Consider the following 23,943-nt stretch of genomic DNA (forward strand, 5'->3'; position numbering starts at 1 on the left):
GGGGCCAATTAAGATCTTTCTAGAAGGCAGTAGAGATAGCTACTTTAATTAGAACACCTGCAGCCAATCAAGGCAGGCTAATCAGGACACCTGGGTTTAAAAAGGAGCTCACTCCAGTCAGGCAGGGAGGAGCCAGTGGAGAAGGAGCGTGTGTGAGGAGTTGGGAGCAAGAAGGCAAGAAGCTGAGAGTGAAAGAGTGTACTGCTGGAGGATTGAGGAGGACAAGCATTATCAGACACCAGGAGGAAGCTCCTGTGGTGAGGATAAAGAAGGTGTTTGGAGGAGGCCATGGGGAAGTAGTCCAGGGAGTTGTAGCTGTCATGCAGCTGGTACAGGAGGCACTATAGACAGCTGCGATCCACAGGGCCCTGGGCTGGAACCCGGAGTAGAGGGCGGGCCCGGGTTCCCCCCAAACCTCCCAACTCCTGATCAGACACAGGAGGAGCTGACCCAGACTGTGGGTTTCACAAGAGGGGAACATCACTGAGGTGAACAAATCCTCCAATAAGCGCAGGACCCACTAAGGTAGAGGAGGAACTTTGTCACAATATATGAAAGAGAGTTTTCAAGAATTCTGTATACAAAGACATTCTTCTAGTAAATAATTTTTTATACTAGGACATCTAACAAAGATTAAATATATTAAGCATTTGTCCCATAAATAACAATAAACAAAATATGAAAAGCATTTCTAAGTAGTAAATGCGTATATATTATGGGTAAAATTCTGCTCATAGCTCAGTACATGGATGCCACCTATTGAAATGAATGCGACTTGGGCCTGGGTAGCAGAATTAATGTTGTCCTATATTTAACCAAAGCATATTTATAGAAACACTGGTGGTATAACTATGAAAATCACATTCTTTAAAATGTGGCTCCATTCTGAAACTAGGTCACTAAAATAACAATAAATTTTGGCTGTGGCTACGTCTTCACTACCTGCCATATTGGAGGGTAGCAATCGATTGCTCGGGGATCGATATATCGTGTCTCATCTAGATGCAATATATCGATCCCCAAACGTGCTTATATCGATTTCGGAACTCCACGAACCCAAACGGAGTTGCAGAGTCGACATGGGGAGCCGTGGACATCGATCCCACGCCGTGAGGATGTTGAGTAATTCAATCTTAGATACTTCGACTTCAGCTACGTTATTCACGTAGCTGAAGTTGCGTATCTGAGATCTATTTTCCTCCGTAGTGTAGACCAGCCCTGTCAAATGGCAGTAAGTCCAAGCTGCCAAATTTCATCTGATTTCAAGTTGAAATCATACAAAACTATTATATTCCACCAGCTTCCTTCACAAGACCCCTTCTCCTGCCTTCAGCAGGGAGTGAGTAGGATATACTGGTTTTGGGGACAAGCTGTAGAGCATATCAGAGTCCAGAGGTACATAAAGCAGAAATCAGCCCTGGGAAGTTGAATCTGATAGGTTCCTATGATGCATCATTGAGAAGCATGCTGCCTTTAGCTCACAAATTTCCTGAGGGTTTGAAGCTTGGGGAGCAGATCTGCCTTTCCAGCTAACCATCTCAGATAGTGATGATGAAGAAAGGGTAACTCTTTACTCACTGAAGAACTCATGATGAGAGAGCCCATGTGCACATTCTCCAAAACCATCAGAATGGGACAAAGTAAAACTTCCAGCTTCCCAACGTAAACCAGAGCAAAGGTAAAAGGAGCATTCTTGGGCCTTTGTGGGGAGAAGAGACTTGTGGCGGCATCTTGCGGTATTATAGTCAATGGGAATTTTGCCATTAACTTCAAAGCGAGCAGGAGCAGGGCCTAAGTCAGGAGATTTGATGGGACAATATTCCTTCTAAACTCTTTGAAAAATTCAAGAATATCCGAGAGCCGGGGCCAAGTTTCAATCTTCTCTGCTCGTGTGGGTTTTGTTGTGAAAGTGTTGCACCATTCTGTCCACAGTATTACCTCCAGAGATGAGTGCTCTACAGTTCAGGATGCCTAATTTGGTCTTCCACATGCACAAGACAGGATATATTTTCCCATCAGAGTAGCAATTGTAACCTGAGTGGCTGCATACCCTAAGATCTGGATCAGGAGTCAGGAGACAACTAGCACTATGTCCACATGCAGAAAGACATGATAATGTTTTTCAATACTAGTTTAATAAAATCCCTTTTACTTCTTTGACTAGAGCTGGGCAAATAATACCAGATATTTTCTGCCAGCATTTTTAAGGCTGTTTAATTAGCTTGGGCCATGTCCATGTCCCTTTTTGTATTTCCTTTCTAAGCATATTCAAATGATTGCATTTAATGTTCATGGGAAATGAATTTCAAAGTCAGATTCATGAGTATTTGTAGAAACCAATTTTTCATGTAGTGTGCAGGAAGCATTCATGCTGCAAGTCTCTGTGCATTCATCTAATCGGGGGCAAAAAATATACCATGTATCCTATCTGAACAGTTAGGAAACTAAACAAAACTGACTACAAATTTTCAAAATGAAGCAATATACAAGATAAAAAAATTTAGAGGTATTTGGATGACAAATAAATGAGAGAAAAACTGATCTGCTCACAGATGTTCCATGAGCAGAAAACAAAGCTAAATTCTTGGGTGGTGGGGTGAAGAGGGAATAATTAATTAAGAGTTATTCTTTCATTTATATCTCTGAGCATGGAAAATGGCTATTAAAATCCAGGCAAACCTCCCTGTATAATATAAAGATCTGGTGACAGCAGGTAAATGTCAATTAAAATTATTCATTACTATGTTATGAAACAAAAGCTGACCACAAATACATGTCCAAAAGAGTATATTTTTAATAATGAACCAGAATCTGGGAGCCAGACAGACACCTTCAAACTTTGGTAGGGTTTGTTTGAAATCCATGAGCTTTATGGCATGTGCCATCTCTAATTGTTATCAAAACAGATCTTGTTTCTACTATTTTTGAAGCCACAGACACAACTGTAGCCAACTGGATGTCTCCTGAGGAAAAATTGAGCTAAGATGCAGCAAGATTCTAATACCTTTCCTTCTTCCTATCCCAGAAAGGCCACTAAAAGACATGAGCTTGACATCTACTGTCTTCTTCTTCTTCACCGTGCCATGTCGATAGATCTCAAAAACAAGAGGGAAAAAAGGAAAGAAAATCTCTAACTACTCGACACTACGCATACTCACCTTTACGTGGAACTATTAATGGAATAGGCAAGCACAACAGAGCATTCCTCTTTGCCGTTATACAGATAGGTAGATGAGGATTTTAGCGAAAACTCACAAAACCACAGATGGAGTCAGAGAATGTGCCAAGTAATTTGTCAGAGACTCTCTGATGTATGTAATATAAAGATGTCTAACATATCACAGAAATGTTTTTGTCATCCTCAGGCTAAATGCTCTTCATTCCATTATGCACATTGTATCAAAAGCTACCTTTGTTTTTGTAGGCTAGATAGTTCTAATGAAAACTGTTTACAAATAATCACAGTGTCTTCAAAGTATCAGGATGCTGAATGTATCAATGATTTTGACATACTGTTGCTAGACTCAGAGGCAGTGCATATATGCTTTACTTAAATTATTTTCTGATATGAAGAAGCAGTTGTATCCATTCATATATGAGATACTTGATCCTGCAAACACTTATTCAAACCCTGGACTTCCATATAACTATTTACATGAACAATGATTACTCACAGAAGTCAGGATTTGCAGAATCACGCTCCCAAAATGCAAGATTCCCTACTGCAACTTCTTTTTCCTATATCACTTAGTTGAGGCTAACAGCTCTTCCCACTCTTGAATTCTGAGCAAGCAAGCCCAGCAGAGCTTACAAGAATTAGCTCTTGTCATTAATACGATCAATAGGCTCTTCATGGGAAGTTTGAATTAAAGGTTTATAAAATGGTGGGCTTTCTGCAGGCTCTCGGAGGTAGGTTCCACAACACAGCTCACCTCTTGTTGCTTAGAAGGGGGACTTTTCTAATAGAGGGTCCCCTTTTGTTCCCGAATAGGGGGTAAACAATTTTGACCAGAGATAGTTGCTAATCTTCACCTAGAACCTTTAACTATTCACTTCAGTGAAGATCATAAAATACAAAGACACACCAAAAATTATATTTTAATATTTCTACAGTTCTAATATGGTAGGAATGTCACCTAAATAAATGTTGGTAACTGCCAATCCAATTCATTTTTAAATTGGAGCCGAAACATTCCTGCCTGTCAGTTATGTAACCATTCACATATCTCTAGATAAAAACAGTTCCTTTTTACTTCTTCAGACACTTCAAACTGCTGCTTCCCACTGTATCTCATACACATAAAATCAGCTAATGGTATCCTACTGTTATCTCCTCCACTATCACCTGCCAGATTTTGCTAAACTTTATTGGGACACCTGGATGAAGTTTCTTCATGAAAAAGTTAGTATCTGAATGATAAAGATACATTAATATAGGCTTTAATTAATTAATATTAATATAAGTCTTGGGAAGAGCTTAGAATTGTTCTGCTATTCAGGTGTTTCTGGTATGTCTGCTTTGATACACACATTCTGTGAAGTAAGCTTGAAACTGCTCCTGTTTTCCTAATTCTAATGATGTGCTTATTACCAGATCTACACTTATTAGAAACTTTTTCTCTCTGTTATATTAATTCTGTGATTTTATTCTTCCACAACCTATTCACAACTCCAATTAGAAAAGCCTGCAATGAAATAGCCATTCATTGATCTACTTTACCTATTCAATGTGACTGTTATGAAAAGGTGTATAGAAGGGACTATCCAGTTTTTGGCAGGAAAGCTGCAACTGGAGTCTGCCCCCACTGCAGGACCTGAAAAGGATCCCAGCCAGGGTAATAGGAGTAGGACCAGCTGAAACTAATTAGGCTATTTGAATAGACTATGGGGAGGGAGAACTTTGAGAGATTGATCAATAAAGAGCTGAAACTAGATTGATCCTCAGAGCAGAGAAAGAGGAAATTTCTTTTTCAAGTTTTGTTATAGGATCTTTGGAGCTGTGGTCTGATAGAAGAGACCCAAAATAGAGAGCTTTCCTCTTGTTTGGGATTTATGTTATATGAACATTATATTTTGTGGTCTGGGGATAAAAATCTTGAAAGAGACTTAACCCACTTTAACTGACTGATTGATTTACCTCTCTGTCCAGGGACATATAGCCAGCCAAATTGCAACATTGATACTAAAATTAAAAATATAACTTAAGTTTAGTGGTCTCAGTCTAGTCTCCAGTGAATGAGGATTCACATCAGAAAAACCACCATTACCGCAGCTAGAACCTTTACTAAGATTCTCAGCAGAGAGGTCAAGCACAGTGCTACATTATTGAGAATAAACTCTCACCCCAAGAGGTAGGCCGTCTTGGTCAGGGTTGAGGCATGTTGGCAGAGTAGGACAGGGAATCTTGCACTGTGTTGTATTTGTTCTTGCCCCTTCTGAGGAAACATCTTTTTCCACCTGCCAAATGAGTGAGTTGGTGGGAACAGAAAGAAATGCTTTGCTCAACCACTACTGCACTTCAAGTTGGTCCTGAAACGGATGCTACATAGTTATGTGTGTTAACATACATACATGGTAAATGTTGTCAAAACTTAGTAAAAAATGCTGTGATTTGATTTCAATAAATCACTGTGAGACATAAAATTAGAGATCCACTTCTGATCTCATCCAATCAAATTTAACAAGGGTAGCATTTGGGAAGAATTTATCTTCCACTGGCATGTCATTTGCAGCCATGCCTGCCCTCCTAGTCCTCTTTACAGATGATATTTTACCATCTCTTGCAGAAGGGGGGAGAGATAGCTCAGTGGTTTGAGCACTGGCCTGCTAACCCCAGGGTTGTGAGTTCAGTCCTTAAGGAGGCCATTTAGGGATCTGGGGCAAAAATATGGCATGGGATTGGTTCTCCCTTTGAGCAGGGGATTAGACTCAATGACCTCCTGAGGTCCCTTCTAACCCTGACATTGGATCAGATCCATAAACTGGGTCAATTGAAATGGAACTATGCAAATGTAGATCAGAATGAGGATCTGGCCCATTATTTGTGCATTGCAATGTACTAACAGCCTTTATGTTGATATTTCAGCACAAATAAGTAGCTATTAAGTGCAGCATCACTAAAATATTTTATAAATACAGAACTAATCACTTCTGGAAAAGACACAACTTAATATTTGCATTTGTCCTTTATTTTCAAGGATCTGTTACAAGATTTACATTAAAGTGTCTTCAGGAAGCTGTCATTGGAATGACAATATATTACACCTCTTTTTGATCTATGGCCATATGCGATCATCACGCTGACCATTGCAACCATCTAAACGCAATTGTGAGTCAATCCACTAAGAGGACATGTAAGGTGCCCTTAGATTCCTCTGCATCACAAGTAGCAATGCTGAGAGGCGGAGCAACTTCCCTGGAGCCACAGCCTTCCCTTCACCTGCACTGGTGAGGACCTGGGGTTCCACACCCCTCAGAATGCCAGTCAGCACAGCTGAGCCTGCCAGGAGAGGGAAATTCACAAAGTCAGGGATGGGGCTGGTGCTGCTTACTTCACCTCAGGAGCAAAGTCAACATGTAGATACAAGGTGCAGATCAACACCTAAGAGAGAGTCAGATCCTTAGACAGTGTACGCAGCAGGAAGTGCCAGTGACGTAAATGAAGCTATACTGATTTATGCCAGCTATTTGACCCAACTGTATTTCATACTGTATATATGTTTGTGATCCAAAGTAGAGTATAATCAGTGAAGGATTCTTAAAGGAAAGATTAAGTGAAGCAGTATTATGATCAAAGGAACTAAAATATTTATAATCACAGTAACCAAAATTAACACTTCATTACCACAATTTTTGGGATATAGGGTTTTTTTTTCTTGTTCATGTTTCTCTTATAATTTTGTGACAATACAATAGCAAGACCTGCTATGAGAGGGACGCTAGAAAAACCACAAGCATTTTCCACATCTACTAGGTCAGCCTACTATGAATTTTACAATGGACTCCCACTGCAAAATTTAATGTATGAACTAGCAATCAGTACTCTGAATTCTCTTCTTTCTCATCCTTTTCCCAACATGCAAAGCTATACATTAACAAACTCTTAAAGGGGTTTGAAATACCTAACTTCCTTCTAAGTCTTTTGCTTAAAACCTAGATCTGGGTGCCATTAATCTATTTGGTTGTTTGAATGTTTTCTTCTGCTTCACTTTCTCTGGGGCACTCACCACCTGATTTTCAGGTCAAAGCAGCATTCTGTTGAAAAGCATGTTTCACAGGTTATGTCTACACAGCAGTTATACACCTGCAGCTGGTCAACGTCAGTTGACTTGGGCTCATGGGGCTGGAGCTATGGGGCTGTTTAACTGTGGTATAAAGATTGGGTCCCGGTTGGACATAGGTGTTTAATTGCAGTGTCAACTACCCATAGTGAAACTCTGCAAACTACCAATGCACAATTTCAATGCAAAACTATAAATTGACATAGCTGATTGAATAATGAGAAAAATGATTTACCATCTGAGAGGTAAAAACTGAATAGTTTACCCAATTTGCATATCATTGTTTAACAACTAACCCAAAAATGTATTCAGTACACCGTTCAGGATGTTGTTCAGCTAGCAAAAGACTAAGGTTCACAGGATAAGCCTGTGAATCTTTAGCAAACCCATCACTAAACTTGGGCTAAAATTTTGCTGCTGCATGGACAGGGGCATAAAAATTCACGTGCATAAGGTTTTGCAGAATTGAAAACTGAGGACCTAATTTCAATGGGCTTATTCATAGTAGTAAGCACTATGCCTGGAAGTTAGTGTTTTCAGAATCAGGCGAAGAGACTGCAGATAGCACTTTGGGAGGAGGGCTTTTCTTTGACAGAAAGGTGGAAAAGCTGTAGTTTAATATGTCTGAATAAATCTGAAGAACAGTAATTGGTTGTGACAACACAGAGCAGCCTGCAAGCTTGCATTTAGAAAAGACTTGAAACAAAAAGGTTAATTCTGATTGCAACTTAAATTTTTTAAAGCGCCCTTTCTTCGTCACAGAATCATTTATTCAACAGTACAGTTTGTTATAGTGCTTTTCTGATACTCTGTCTGTGAATGTAATTTTCACCCTCAATGCATTTCTAATGTAATTTTTCTAATGAATATTATTGTGTATTTGATTAATCCCACTTTATCATCTTTCATGAAAACCATGTCAGGATCACTGCATCATTAAAATATTGACATGGAAAATGCCCATTGTTCCTCCTGTGAAGAAAATTAAACATCTATTGTACCATATAATTATTTGGACCAAATAATTGTATTGTATTTTACATTACATTATATTCCCACTGTATCACATATTCTTGCACTCTGTTAGTTCAGGTTTCTATAATTAAATTTATTCTTTAACATGTAATGTATCACTTTTAAACTTCAAAGCATTTGCAAATATTAGCTAAAATTACTCCTAGTATGTATTAAATATTTAGATTACTTATTGACATACACGTTTTAACAAAGAAATAAAGCATCTGGGCAAAAATTTCAATGTAGTAGCTACAGTAAATCATCTCAGTAAACTATGGATTTAGACGTGTCATTTCCAGCACCTGAAATTGAAAATGTTGGTCTCAATCAATAAAAAATCTGAATAAATTTAGTTGAGTTATGATTATTGAAAAACAGACAATAATTAATCTTTACCACTAAGAACAAAGTGTTTCAATAAAAGCAAACATAAATCTTATGCTGGGCTGCAGGACCATGCTCACTTGTTTTATTTTTGGAAAACAGATAGATCACTTAGGTTGAGATTTTGTCTTGGGCACAATCCTAAGTAAGTGGTGGCACATAAATTGTACAAACCCTAATGTAGCCCTTGGAGTGGGAGATGTATCTCTGAGGCCCTGATTCAGCTAGTTACTTAAAGACATCCCTAACTTAAAGTATGTGAGTAATCACATTGACATGATGGCCCAGTTCCATGAAGGGACTTAGGCATTGTAACATGGAGCATCAGGGCATCTGACTTTTAGGTGCCTACACAATCAAAGGTACAGCACTGCAAGTCACAAAGCCGGAGTCCTGCACCTTGTTTCTATATACAATGAATGGAGAGAGATAGGCACCTAAGGCTGAGAATCACAAAACCAGCACAGTAGGCGGGGAGCTACCTAAGCTAGCCAATGGGAGATGCTGACCAGAGAGTCATGTGCTAAGCCCACTCCTCTCAGAGTTAGAGACTCCTAACTCTGCTAGCGATCCACGAACTGGGGGAAGTCATTCAGCTAAGTTGCGTGCAGGGCTAGAAACAAAATGGGGGTGGAGCAAGATGACAGAAGCGGCCTTCCCTTATTACATTTAGCTTAATGGTTAGGGTACTTACCCAGGAGGTGGAAGATTCTGGTTCAAGTCTCCCCTCCTCCTGAGGGGGAGAAGAGATTTGACTATGGCTCACCCATCTCTCTTGCATGTGCCCTACCCACTAGGCCATAGAGTCACTCTAATGCTGTCACTGGCCCAATTAATATTTATCTATTCAATTATTTAATGAAAGTGGTACAACTTCAATAGGAGAAATTGAGAAAAACATAGGTCAGAATATTTCATAGCTTAATGGTTAGGCACTTACCTGCAAATGGACTTACCTGCTCCCTGTTTAAATCTCTTCTTCCCCTCAGGAGGAGTGGGGACTCGGACCAGTGGTGTACCACTTCCTAGGTAAGTTCTCTAGCCACTAATCTAAAGGTGTAATAACCTTAGTCCCAGATTTGGACCTTAGCGTCCAAAATCTGGGGGTTAGCATGAAAACCTCCAAGCTTAGTTACCAGCTTGGACCTGGTACCTGCTGCCACCACCCAAAAAATTAGAGTGTTTTGGGGCACTCTGGTCCCTCTGAAAAACCTTCCCTGGGGACCCCAAGACCCAAATCCCTTGAGTCTCACAACAAAGGGAAATAATCCTTTTTCCCTTCCCCCCTCCAGATGCTCCTGGAGAGATACACAGACACAAGCTCTGTGAAACTACACAGAGAGACTCCCCCTCTCTGTTCCCAATCCTGAAAACAAAAAGTACTTTCCTATTCCCCCAGAGGGAATGCAACATCAGGCTAGCAATCCAACACACAGATCTCCCCGATTCCTTCCTCCCACCAATTCCCTGGTGAGTACAGACTCAATTTCCCTGAAGTAAAGAAAAACTCCAACAGGTCTTAAAAGAAAGCTTTATATAAAAAGAAAGAAAAATAAGTACAAATGGTCTCTCTGTATTAGATGATACAACACAGGGTCAATAGCTTAAAAGAATATTGAATAAACAGCCTTATTCAAAAAGAATACAAATCAAAGCACTCCAGCACTTATATTCATGCAAATACCAAAGAAAAGAAACCATATAACTTACTATCTGATCTCTTTGTCCTTACACTTGGAAACAGAAGACTAGAAAAAAGAAACTACTTCTCCAAAGCTCAGAGAAAGCAGGCAGCCAGAAAACAAAGACCTTAGACACTCAATTCCCTCCACCCAAAGTTGAAAAAATCCGGTTTCCTGATTGGTCCTCTGGTCAGGTGCTTCAGGTGAAAGAGACATTAACCCTTAGCTATCTGTTTATGACACGCCCCCCAAATTGCAGACAGTGGGGAAGCTCACTGGCGGCGATTTCCTTCTAGAACTTGAAAATAAACAGATTAATACAACACATACACCTTTACATATACTTCTAAGTATATAACTAACAGACTTGTACATTTTAAGAACACTTTTTAACTACTGAATTGTGGGAAACTCTCACGGGAGAGTGCATCAGCAACTTTATTAGAAGCTCCTGTGATGTGTTGAATTTCAAAATTAAAATTTTGGAGAGCTAAACTCCAACGAAGAAGTTTCTTGTTGTTCCCCTTGGCAGTATGAAGCCACTTTAGTGCAGCATGGTCAGTTTGTAGTTGGAACCGCAGTCCCCAAACATATGGGCGTAGCTTTTCCAGGGCGTACACAATGGCATAGCATTCCTTTTGACTGACTGACCAGTGACCTTTCCTGTCAGACAGTTTCTTGCTGAGAAACACGACAGGATGGAAGTTGTGATCTGTTGCTTCCTGCATGAGCACCGCTCCTATACCACGCTCAGATGCATCTGTGGTTACTAGGAATGGCTTGTCAAAGTCCGGGGCCCTGAGCACAGGGTCAGACATGAGCGTTGCCTTAAGTTGGGTAAAGGCCTTTTGACACTCATCAGTCCACTTAACTGCATTTGGCTGGGTCTTTTTGGTCAGGTCGGTCAGTGGGGCAGCGATTTGGCTGTAGTGTGGTACAAATCGCCTGTAGTATCCGGCCAAGCCTAAGAAGGATTGGACCTGCTTCTTTGACTTTGGGACAGGCCACTTTTGGATAGCATCCACCTTGGCCTGTAGGGGGTTTATGGTTCCTCGACCCACCTGGTGCCCCAGGTAAGTCACTCTGTTTTGGCCTATTTGACACTTTTTGGCCTTAACAGTTAGTCCTGCCTGCCTGATGCGCTCAAAGACCTTTTCCAGGTGTAGTAGGTGTTCGGGCCAGGAGTCTGAAAAAATGGCCACATCATCGAGGTAGGCAACTGCAAATTCTCCCAGTCCAGCTAGTAGACCATCTACCAGCCTCTGGAAGGTGGCGGGTGCATTTCGAAGGCCGAAAGGAAGGACATTGAATTCATACACCCCCGCATGGGTGACGAATGCTGACCTCTCCTTGGCAGGTTCATCTAGTGGTACTTGCCAGTACCCCTTGGTTAAGTCTATTGTAGAGATGAAATGGGCACGTCCCAACTTTTCCAATAGCTCATCGGTGCGTGGCATTGGATAGTTGTCCGGACGAGTTACCGCATTTAACTTACGGTAGTCCACGCAAAAGCGTATTTCCCCATCTGGTTTGGGTACCAGAACCACTGGAGATGCCCATGCACTGGTAGATGAGCGGATTATACCCATCTGTAGCATGTTCTGGATCTCCCGCTCTATAGCGGCTTGGGCATGAGGAGACACTCGGTAGGGTGGGGTTCTGATTGGGTGAGCATTACCTGTATCAATGGAGTGGTATGCCCGTTCAGTCCGTCCTGGGGTGGCTGAGAACAATGGGGCGAAGCTAGTGCACAGCTCCTTGATTTGTTGCCGCTGCAGACGTTCCAGGGTGGTTGAGAGGTTGACCTCTTCCACGCCACCGTCTTTTTTCCCGTCGTAGTAGACACCGTCAGGCCACTCAGCATCATCTCCCTGGACTGTAAACTGACAAACCTGTAAGTCTCTGGAATAGAAAGGCTTGAGAGAATTAACATGGTACACTTTAGGCTTTAGTGAGGAATTGGGAAATGCTATGAGGTAGTTTACAGCTCCCAGGCGCTCTTGGACCGTGAATGGCCCTTCCCATGATGCTTCCATCTTATGGGCCTGTTGCGCCTTCAAGACCATAACCTGGTCTCCTACCTTGAAGGAACGTTTTCTGGCATGTCTGTCATACCAGGCCTTTTGCTCTTCTTGAGCATCCTTTAGGTTCTCTCTAGCAAGGGCTAAAGAGTGTCGGAGGGTGCTTTGTAGGTTGCTTACAAAGTCCAGAATGTTAGTTCCTGGAGAAGGCGTAAACCCCTCCCATTGCTGCTTCACCAACTGTAATGGCCCCTTAACCTCGTGACCATACACAAGTTCAAATGGTGAAAACCCTAAACTGGGATGTGGTACAGCCCTGTAGGCAAACAGCAACTGCTGCAACACTAGGTCCCAATTATTGGAGAATTCGGTGATGAATTTTCGTATCATGGCCCCCAAAGTTCCATTGAACCTTTCCACCAGGCCATTGGTTTGATGGTGGTACGGGGTGGCAACCAAGTGATTCACCCCATGAGTTTCCCACAGTTTTTCCATGGTCCCTGCCAGGAAATTAGACCCTGAATCTGTAAGGATGTGAGAGGGCCAACCTACCCTGGCAAAGATGTCTGTTAGGGCCAGGCACACAGTGTTAGCCCTGGTGTTGCCTAGAGCTACTGCTTCTGGCCATCGGGTAGCAAAGTCCACTAAAGTCAGTACGTACTGCTTTCCTCTGGGCGTCTTTTTTGGGAAAGGGCCCAGAATATCCACAGCTACTCGCTGAAATGGGACCTCAATTATGGGGAGTGGCTGGAGAGGGGCCTTGACCTGGTCTTGAGGCTTACCCACTCTTTGGCATACCTCACAAGACCGGACATACTTGGCAACGTCCTTGCCCATCCCCTCCCAGTGGAAGGACTTCCCCAACCGGTCCTTGGTTCTGTTCACCCCAGCATGGCCACTGGGATGATCATGGGCTAAGCTTAAGAGCTTCCCCCGGTACTTAGTTGGAACCACCAACTGTTTTTGCGGCTGCCATTCTTCCCGGTGTCAACCAGAAAGAATTTCCTTGTACAAAAGTCCTTGGTCTATAACAAACCGGGATCGATTAGAAGAGCTGAGAGGCGGTGGGGTGCTCCGTGCCGCTGCCCAAGCTTTCTGAAGGCTGTCATCCGCTTCCTGCTCAGCCTGGAACTGTTCCCTTGAGGCTGGGGTCACCAGTTCTTCCTCAGACTGTGGACTTGGGCTTGGTCCCTCTGGAAGCGATGTAGGTGATGGGGTTGTTTCCGTTGCTGGTGTACCGCTCTCCGCTGGTGCACCTGAGGGTATTTCAGGCTCTGGCTGAGCCTTTTGGGTATGGCTGTCTTGTGCTTCTGCCAGTTCTGGCTCGCTGGCGCCCTCTGGCGTTGAGTTTGAAGATGGGGTTGTTTCCGTTGCTGGTGTACCGCTCTCCGCTGGTGCACCTGAGGGTATTTCAGGCTCTGGCTGAGCCTTTTGGGTATGGCTGTCTTGTGCTTCTGCCAGTTCTGGCTCGCTGGCGCCCTCTGGCGTTGAGTTTGAAGATGGGGTTGCACTTGCTGGTGCTGGTTGCTGTTCCAGTTCCGGGCCTGGGACTGGAGATGCTGTGGCTGTTTCAGTGGTAGGCATGGAATCCGGGTCCTCTACCTCTGTCTGGGTCTCTGGTAACACAGACGGGGCCTCTGTGGACGGTTTAGGAACAGGAATGGGTCTGGAAGCTTGCCTGGTTTGGCTACGTGTAACCATTCCCACTCTCTTGGCCCGCCTCACCTGGTTGGCCAAGTCTTCCCCCAGTAGCATGGGAATAGGATAATTGTCATAGACTGCAAAAGTCCACATTCCTGACCAGCCTTTGTACTGGACAGGCAGTTGAGCTGTAGGCAAGTCTACAGCTTGTGACATGAAGGGGTAAATTGTAACTTTGGCCTTTGGGTTGATGAATTTGGGGTCAACGAAGGATTGGTGGATAGCTGACACTTGTGCCCCCGTGTCTCTCCACGCAGTAACCTTCTTTCCGCCCACTCTCAAATTTTCCCTTCGCTCCAAGGGTATTTGAGAGGCATCCGGGCCTGGGGATCTTTGGTGTGATGGTGGTGTAATGAATTGCACTCGCATGGTGTTCTTGGGACACTTGGCCTTGATATGTCCCAGTTCATTACACTTAAAGCATCTTTCATCTGATGGGTCACTGGGCCGAGGTGAGTTACTGGAGACTGGTGAGGTTGAAGGGTAGGGTATTTGTGGCTTTACTTGGGTGGTATGTGGGGTCTTTGGCTGTCCTTGGTTGTAGGGTTTATGGTCTGTGTGCCCCCTGGGGTAATCGTTCCCCTTGACTTGCCTTAGAAGTCATGATTCCTGTTTTCTGGTGTTGGGGTGCCCTCCGGTGTTTATCTTCTGAACTGCAGGTTCTCTGTTGCCTCCTGAAGTCTGCCTAGCAACAGTGCCTTTAGCTAATTTTCCTTTTCTCTCTCTAGCTAATGTTCAATGAAGGGAAACCAGAAAAACCACTTTATTTGCATGCCTATAAGTGCTGGTACGACTCTCAATGGGAGTGCTATTGTGTGACAAAAGACTGTTAATAGTCCTTAACGACTTCTGCTTAACATGCAAGCCACAAACTGCCAGAGAGAGCAGAAAAAAAAAATTTCTCTCTGGTTCCCTTTTAAAACCAAACTGTTTCTCTCTGCTAAAAAGCCCTTAGCAGAGAAAAGAAAAATATAATATTTCTACTGGCTTCTGGGTTCTGTCTATATCCCACCGCTGCCACCATGTAATAACCTTAGTCCCAGATTTGGACCTTAGCGTCCAAAATCTGGGGGTTAGCATGAAAACCTCCAAGCTTAGTTACCAGCTTGGACCTGGTACCTGCTGCCACCACCCAAAAAATTAGAGTGTTTTGGGGCACTCTGGTCCCTCTGAAAAACCTTCCCTGGGGACCCCAAGACCCAAATCCCTTGAGTCTCACAACAAAGGGAAATAATCCTTTTTCCCTTCCCCCCTCCAGATGCTCCTGGAGAGATACACAGACACAAGCTCTGTGAAACTACACAGAGAGACTCCCCCTCTCTGTTCCCAATCCTGAAAACAAAAAGTACTTTCCTATTCCCCCAGAGGGAATGCAACATCAGGCTAGCAATCCAACACACAGATCTCCCCGATTCCTTCCTCCCACCAATTCCCTGGTGAGTACAGACTCAATTTCCCTGAAGTAAAGAAAAACTCCAACAGGTCTTAAAAGAAAGCTTTATATAAAAAGAAAGAAAAATAAGTACAAATGGTCTCTCTGTATTAGATGATACAACACAGGGTCAATAGCTTAAAAGAATATTGAATAAACAGCCTTATTCAAAAAGAATACAAATCAAAGCACTCCAGCACTTATATTCATGCAAATACCAAAGAAAAGAAACCATATAACTTACTATCTGATCTCTTTGTCCTTACACTTGGAAACAGAAGACTAGAAAAAAGAAACTACTTCTCCAAAGCTCAGAGAAAGCAGGCAGCCAGAAAACAAAGACCTTAGACACTCAATTCCCTCCACCCAAAGTTGAAAAAATCCGGTTTCCTGATTGGTCCTCTGGTCAGGTGCTTCAGGTGAAAGAGACATTAACCCTTAGCTATCTGTTTATGACAAAAGGTAATAAGGGAGTCATTTCCTCTTCCTTGCTCTTTTCTGTGAATTCACCTGCGGGGCACAGTTAGTAGGCATGCTCAGAGGCCAACTACTGGATTGGGTCTTGCATGTGACTTAGACAGCTGAGTATCTATCTTCAGTTCATGGAGTGTTTTGGGGCTTAGGCAGGAGATGGGCATTCACATGCCTATTCAGAGACAGTAGTACATGTGCTCAGACAGGAGATAGGTGCCCAAGCACTGAGAGAGAGGCTGAAATGCACATGCCCGGAGGAAAAAATTTGGTGCCATATGAGTTTAGGTGCCTACAGGTTTCGATAGCAGCCAACCGGGAGTTCTCTGGATAGCAGTGGTGCCTAAAAACAGGACTTAGGCATCTAAACATGGGACTTAGGCACCTGAGTACCTTCATGGCTCTCTCTCCATGAGACTACTCATGTGCTTCACTACTTTTCTAAATAGGAATGGATTTAAACAGGTTTAAGAGCTTTGCTGGATCAAAGCCTAAATTGCTAAATGCCACCATACCCCTTGCGGGCTTATCTAGTCTGGCCAGGCAGCAAAGGGAGGGAGTTAGCAGTGGAGTATCTGCCCAGACCTAAGGCCTAGGTAGCCTTTATAAAGATGTAAGGAAGATTCCTACTTCCTCATATATCTGTGCACAGGCATATACTCTGAGCCACATTTTAGCCCTCAGTATAGTAGCAAAAACATTAAAAGAACTGAATGCTATGACTAGAAAAAAATGTCTTGCTTTCTAAATGAATTTATCTTTTATTAATGCCTCAGCATTATTCTTATGGTAGAACACTGTAATCCAGTTGCAAAGTTCATTTTCATTAATGTCTCTTAATTAAAACACTAATGATAGCAGTTCAAAAGCAAGCAGCAGGATGTATTCATTAGCTGATAAAAGCTTACCTAGTGTTGTTGTGTTGGAGGTCATCTTATACATTTACTGTACTTAGCCTGTATTGGTTTTCCCCCTATAATTTTCAATGTTACAAAGCAAGGATATCCAATGCACCGTTCTTTTCTTAGTACTTTCACTCCAGGAAAATAACAGTTTTTAAATAGCTTTTCCAAGTCAAGTAGACTCAGAAGAAGAAGAAGAAAAAACAGGATCAATGAGGTTTTAAATCTAAATTTAATCCATTTTTAATGGCCTATGGGTTTGGTTCACCAAAGTCTTCTGCCAGAAAATGTCGCTGTTCCCTAGGAAAAAAGTAATTAATAAAACAAGTTGAAGCTTGTGCAATCCTCTCCTGAAAGTGGTATTTGTACATTTTTCAATCAGGATCAGTAGCTGATTACAAAAATACCTATCTAAGTGCTTAGCATTGCTGGAACAGAACCTTCTGTTCTGTGTGGGTTTATTAATACTGTATTAGGGTTTTTTTCCATCTTTATAGTGAGAATATTATCCCTCTGCTGCAAAGACATCACTCATCTCTATCTCATTAGTGAGCTTTGACACATCTTGGTAGGAAATATAGACACAATCACTCAGCTGGATTTTATACCCCATTTGGATCCCTGTATTCAGAAAATAAAAATATATGAAATATTTCAAATTCATGCAAACTCACCAACAATTTGCTTATAATGCCCAAAAGAGTGCCGGACTGGGAATCCTATGTTTGCACTGGTGAGCAGTTACTCACCCAAGTAGCTCTATTAGGCTTCACAGGTCCATGAGTACTTACCAGTTTCAGTAAAAAGTTCCCAATCTAGGCTAGAGAGAGAACAAAGGGGCAGTTATACATGGGTTCTCCCCATTATACTTTTATTTAAATAAAATTACAAGTATGTGATTGTAATAAAGGCAAACAGATGTATTATGAGATTCTGATTATTACAAAATAGCTCAGAATTAAAGGAAAAGTGCTTGATCCTGGAAGGAGCTAAAGTGGCCCCAATCCAGCAAAGCACATGCTGTATTTTAACCAGCTGCATAGTCCCAGTGGCTTCAGTGGAATTAGTCACACATTTAAAGGTTAAGCGCATGCTTAAAGTGCTTTGCTGAATCAGGGCCAGAGTACTCAGCTCTTTAGAAGATCAAGCCCCAAAAGAGCAACTGTGATAGAAGACCCCTAAAATGCTCTGGGGACCAAAAAGAAAGAATGTAACAGTTCAAAATCAGGATCAAAATGTACTCTCAATAGGGTTTCGGTATATCAAAAAACAGACACATGAATAATCTATTCTTCACAAATTACGATGCCCATTCCTGGCAAAACAATATAGAATTTTCAAAAAAACTTCCTTAGGATCTACATCATCATCTTTATTTAAACGATCCTGCAGTTAGTATAATTATGTAATTCAGATGAATTTTGCAAGTTAAAAAAAAGAGTGAAAGGTGCATTCTTCTATCTTTCATTTTGCCAGACAACCCAGAATCTGGAGAACATAGCACCAAGAATTCAGGGCTCGGTGCTCATAACTTTTTCCCATGACTTTGACTAAATCTGTTAATATGAGGAAAAATGAAAACAAAATTATAGCTAAAAATTGTATGCCCTGTTTCTTTCTTCATAGTGTAGTCATACTATAATCCCTGTTCCTTGGCAATGCAAAGTCACTATGGCCATCTGTGGGTTAGCTACACTGCAATCAGGGAGGTGCAATTGCAACACCTATATGCATACCTGAGCTAGTTTTGGTCTAGCTAGCTTGCTAAAAATAGCAGTTTAGCAGCAGAGACAGAGGGTCAGGCTAGCCATCTGAATACAATCCCACCTAGGGTCCAGTATACATACTCAAGCAGCTAGCCCAGGGGTAGGCAAACTATGGCACGTGTGCCAAAGGCGGCATGCGAGCTGATTTTCAGTGGCACTCACACTACCCGGGTCCTGGCCACAGATCCAGGAGGCTCTGCATTTTAATTTAATTTTAAATGAAGCTTCTTAAACATTTTAAAAACCTTATTTACTTTACATACAACAATAGTTTAGTTATATATTATCAACTTATAGAAAGAGACTTTCTAAAAACATTAAAATGTATTACTGGCACGTGAAACCTTAAATTAGAATTAATAAATGAAGACTCAGCACACCATTTCTGAAAGGTTGCCGAACCCTGAGCTAGCCCATGCTTATGCCTGAAATGCCATGGCTACACTGATAATTTGAGTGACCAAAACTAGTCTGGGTATGTCTACATATGTTGTCTCTACTCCTGTGTAGACATATGAGAAAATGGAAGAAGACAATAATATAACAGCAGGAGATTTAAGAGATATATGGAATTCTTTGTATAGAAAATAGGGGTTCAGATTTGGTGAGGTATTCAATTCAAAATAAATAGAAATTTCTTTCAAAGATCTCCTTGTCTCCCAAAGATTCTGGAATCCTTAATATTGTTCCACTGGAATATTTTTAGTTTCCCTTGATAATAATTATTTGATATGTAAAAGCACTTTGTTTTATTAAAACCCACCTAGAGATTTAGTATCTTCATTTTCCAACTGTGCTTCATTAATCATGTGTCCAAGATTTTCCACATTTTCCCCTCAATGGTTAAATGTCTTTGCGCCAAATGAAACATTTGTTGCTGAGACCAGATCTAACATTGATCTGAATGAATCAAATTAAGATTGTGGCATTTGAACAGCAATTAGTATAGTTTAAAGTAAAACTTCTTAATTTGCTCCTGATGGAGTTTGTTTAGGAGAAGTCTCTCAGCAGTTAATTGGACTACTTCAAAATCTATAATGGCAAGATGATACTGTGAAAGGGATTAGGAAGGAGTACATAACATGCTGTTCTTTGCATCTCTATTCTCCTTGCATGTTGTGGAAAAAGTTATACATTTTACTATAGTGCTTCTCTCCTTGACCTCTGCCTTCTTTCAAGTGACATAATCAAGGAAGAGGAGAGAACAAGGCTCTTTAAAGCCCAAAATCATGAATGACAAATCAGAAATGTAAGTACTTAAAGGAAAAACAAAAATGTCTTGGACAGGAAAACTCTATGGTTGGCTGCGCTGGGAAATTCAGCCTGAAACAGTATAGCTATTATGAATACATAATTGGGACTGATCTTTGAGTCATTAAGTATCTAGATCCAGAAATCCATGCTAGCAGGGCTCATGAAAGATCAGGACCTGTGTGATTTAAAATTTAAAAATAAAGAAACAAATGCAGAGACAGAAAATAATTTTGTTTTAATTATCCCACCACTTCCTTGAAATCACTTAATTCTCAGAGGACGAATCCAATGTTAACAAAGCAGTAACATCAATATATTAAAATATATTGTGTGCTTTTCTCCTTTCCTAGTGTTGATGTTTCCTTGAGGTGGAGCTGGGTGGTAAGAGCCTCATTCCAGCAACAGCAGCCTTGCCTAAGTTATTTGCAAAATCCTCCTGTCTGATCCACATTGCTTCCTTCTCCTAAAAATTCAGCCCTTGATTTGAAGATCCTTTAGCTGCAGCTGAAATGGAGAGTACAGTACTGCACCCAAGAAAGTTCATACATTTCAGGTCATCATTAAAACTTGTAGTGTGAGTTTTTGGGTCATGAAAATGCCAAAAACTCAGCACGAATTTTCAGTGCCTGTCCTGGTTGCCCTACCATCCCAGCTGAAGATCTCCAGCTGTTAGCTTGTTACTTTTATTGTAAGAAGGAGCACAAAACTGATTCGGAGAGATTCAAAACTGATTTAGGACTCCATTTTGCAGCTGTTTGCATTCAGAATTACCATCAACTTCAATGGGAATTCTGAAAGGGGAGCGGCTATAAATTCAGACCCAAAGAAAGCGAGGGCACATCAACAACTCACCCATCCAGCCAGTTCCAGACAATCTCTGCCTTCTTCCCAGTGACCTGCCCTGACTCATAAAATTGAAACAGAAATAACTCATCAAGTGTTGGACACTGACTTACTCAAGAAGTCTGTCATCATAACCCTTGTGCTCCCAGTGTCAACTTAATATATAAGGACAAGGGATAGGTGAGAGCCAGTCAGCTGAAATAAGAATAGACCAGAACCTTCATTCAAGCCACATTTTTTTTTAAGATTTAAAGTTTAGTTAACCTTTTTCCTTTAATTACTTTTCCTTCTCCTGTGCCACTGCAACTTGAGGCTAGATGTGGGACATCATCTGGCCCAAATGAAAGCACGAAATACCAGAAGTCTTGAAAGTACAGACGAACACATACCCCAAAATAAAAATTGGCAACAATGCAAGAAATCAAAGGTGTAAGATGCAATTAACTATAGATGAGCCTGAATTTTTACCCCCTAAATTTTCAGAGTTGTGCTGAATTTCAGCTTTAAAACACACATGGATTTGTCTCTCAAATGTACCAGATTCTTGCTGCATTAGGATTCCATTTTGACTATGGCCTGGTCTACACTATGACTTTAGGTCAAATTTAGCAGTGTTACCTCAATTTAATCCTGGACCCGCCCGCATAACAAAGCCCTTTTTTCTGACTTAAAGGGCTCTTTAAATCAATTTCTTTACTCCACCTCCAATGAGGGGATTAGCACTGAAATCAGCCTTGCCGGGTTGAATTTGGGATAGTGTGAATGTAATTCAACAGTATTGGCCTTTTATAAATGGAGATATCCTATCTCCTAGAACTGAAAGGGACCTTCAAAGGTCATCAAGTCCAGCCCCCTGCCTTCACTAGCAGGACCAAGTATTGATTTTGCTCCAGATCCCTAAGTGGCCCCATCAAGGATTGAGCTTACAATCCTAGGTTTAGTAGGCCAATGCTCAAACCACTGAGCTATCCCAGAGTGCTCCATTATGATTGCTCTGGACAGCACTCTCAACTGAAATGCACTGGCCAGGTAGACAGGAAAAGGCCCGTGAACTTTTGAATTTCATTTCCTGTTTGGCCAGCATGTTTGCAGAGCTCATGCAGAGTTCAACAGCACAAGGCACATTGCCCAGCCCATACTTTGTGAGAAGTCTATGACCATGTCCCTCTCGTCACCGCGCTGCTGTTGCTTCCTCGCCTGGTTTTGCATGAAACAATTGTCTGCCATTGCTCTGACAGAGGGAGGGGCGACTGACAACATAGCTTACAGGGAATTAAAATCAACAAAAGGAGTGGCTTTGCATCAAGGAGAAACACAAACAACTGTCACACAGAATGGCCCCCTCAAGGATTGAACTCAAAACCCTGGGTTTAGCAAGCCATTAATTTCACAGAACAAATCAGGTCAATTTCTTGTTTTGATCCATCTATCTTTTACATCTTAGCCTGCCAACAGACAGTGCAGTACAACTGCAAGCCATCGTCATCCCCTTGGTGCTCGGCAGAAGATGCTGCATTACGATTGCTAGCCAGCATCATCTGCTAGCTGATCGCCAGAGGACGGTGCAGTAGGACTGCTAGCCATCATCATCTCCTGGGTGCTCAGCAGAAGATGGGAATGACCTGGCTGAGTCACTCCCATGTCTTCCCAGGCACCTCTGACCAATCTCACTGAGGTTGCCTAAAAGAGCACCCAGGAAAATGATGACGATGGCTACCAATCGTAATGCACCATCTGCTGCCAAAAGGCAATGAGCTGCTGCTATATAGCAATGCAGTCCCACATCTGCCAGCACCCAGGAGACATACAGTGATGGTGAGCTGAGCTGGCTCCACGCTTGCTGTGATATGCCGTCTGTAAGGAAAAAAGGAGTGAAACGATTGTCTGCTGTTGCTTTCATAGAGGAAGGGAGGGAGGGAAAGGGGGGTCTGATTACATGTACCCAGAACCACCTGCAACACTGTTTTTGCCTCATCAGGCATTGAGATCTCAACCCAGAATCCCAATGGGCATCGGAGACTGAGGGAACTGTGGGATAGCTACTCACAGCTACCCACAGTGCAATGCTCCAGAAGTCTACTCTAGCCTCGGTACGTGGACGCGGTCCACCAACTTAATGCACTTAGAGCATTTTCTGTGGGGACACACACAATCAATTGTATTAAAACGATTTCTAAAAAATCGACTTCTATAAATTCAACCTAATTTTGTAGTGTAGACATACCCTATCACAGTTAACACTTATGACTATTACACTCATTGAACTCAATTCCTTTGGAAACTTATTTTGTTCTTTTCAAAACTGGAAGCAGACCTGCACCACAAAGATCAGATCTGGATTTTGATAATGCCAGTATTAGGTGTGTTGCGATCTGAGGTTTTGAAACTGGCCCATTTTATGGGTAGGCTTGCTGTATAGTTTGGATCCAGATCTGAATTTGGCTGTTGAGCCCAAACAACCTCCTCAGAATTCAGGGATATTCAGATCCTGGCTTTAGATTCAGGCCTTAATAATCTTTTTTCTAAAAGCAGTGTCTTAGAGAGAAGCAATCCCACACATTCTGAACCACATCAAGGCAACACAGAATTTCTTTACACTTCTTTTCCTACTGTTCTTCAATAGGAATCAAGAAATATTCAATATTCTAAAACAGAAAATCTAGTGTAAAATCCAGCCAACTGAGCAATATAGTCCATTAGAGCAATATAGTCCATTAGAGCAATATAGTCCAAGGCTACTTAATGAACAAGTTATACTCTTCCCACACTCCTGGTCAACTTCACCCCAAATATCGCTGTTAAGATAATGCATTAGCACCACACTGTGGGTGCTCAGTTTGTACCCAATTCGGCTAGCATGTAGAATCAGAACTGCGTAATTGTGTTTCATAAATCCCATAGTTCTAACACTTAGAAAAAATTCTTCTTTAGCTCTAGCAAAAGTACCTTGTACTTTTGGAGCAAGAGAACGTGTGTTCTGCCCCTGATCATGCTGTGAAACTCCAAGTAGTTGTGATGTATAGGAGAGTGAGAGTCAGAGATGTTGTGTGAACAATGAAGGACAATTTGGTGAATATAGCTGTTTTCATTTTGCAAATTGTCTGATTTTTGTTGCTTTGTTTGCTATTAGCAGCTTTTTAACAAAGATTTTTGTGACCAAATTTCAACATATGGATTGATCATGAACACT

At 41.8% G+C, this 23,943-nt stretch overlaps 1 long non-coding RNA gene across 2 annotated transcripts in view; it reads right to left on the reverse strand.

The window, feature by feature from the left end:
• Window positions 1-15,845, reverse strand: part of LOC127049446 (uncharacterized) — an 82,044-nt gene extending 66,199 nt beyond the window's left edge. Inside the window, exon 1 of one of the 2 annotated variants that reach the window (XR_007773993.1) lies at window positions 15,818-15,845. This is a non-coding gene — a long non-coding RNA (uncharacterized LOC127049446). Of the gene's footprint in view, window positions 1-10,447; window positions 10,476-15,817 lie in introns of those variants that run through there. The other variant, XR_007773992.1, reaches the window with a different exon arrangement.
• Between the last annotated feature and the right edge of the window lie 8,098 nt (window positions 15,846-23,943).

This window comes from Gopherus flavomarginatus, chromosome 4, assembly GCF_025201925.1.
Source record: "Gopherus flavomarginatus isolate rGopFla2 chromosome 4, rGopFla2.mat.asm, whole genome shotgun sequence".
Classification (NCBI taxonomy): domain Eukaryota; kingdom Metazoa; phylum Chordata; order Testudines; family Testudinidae; genus Gopherus; species Gopherus flavomarginatus.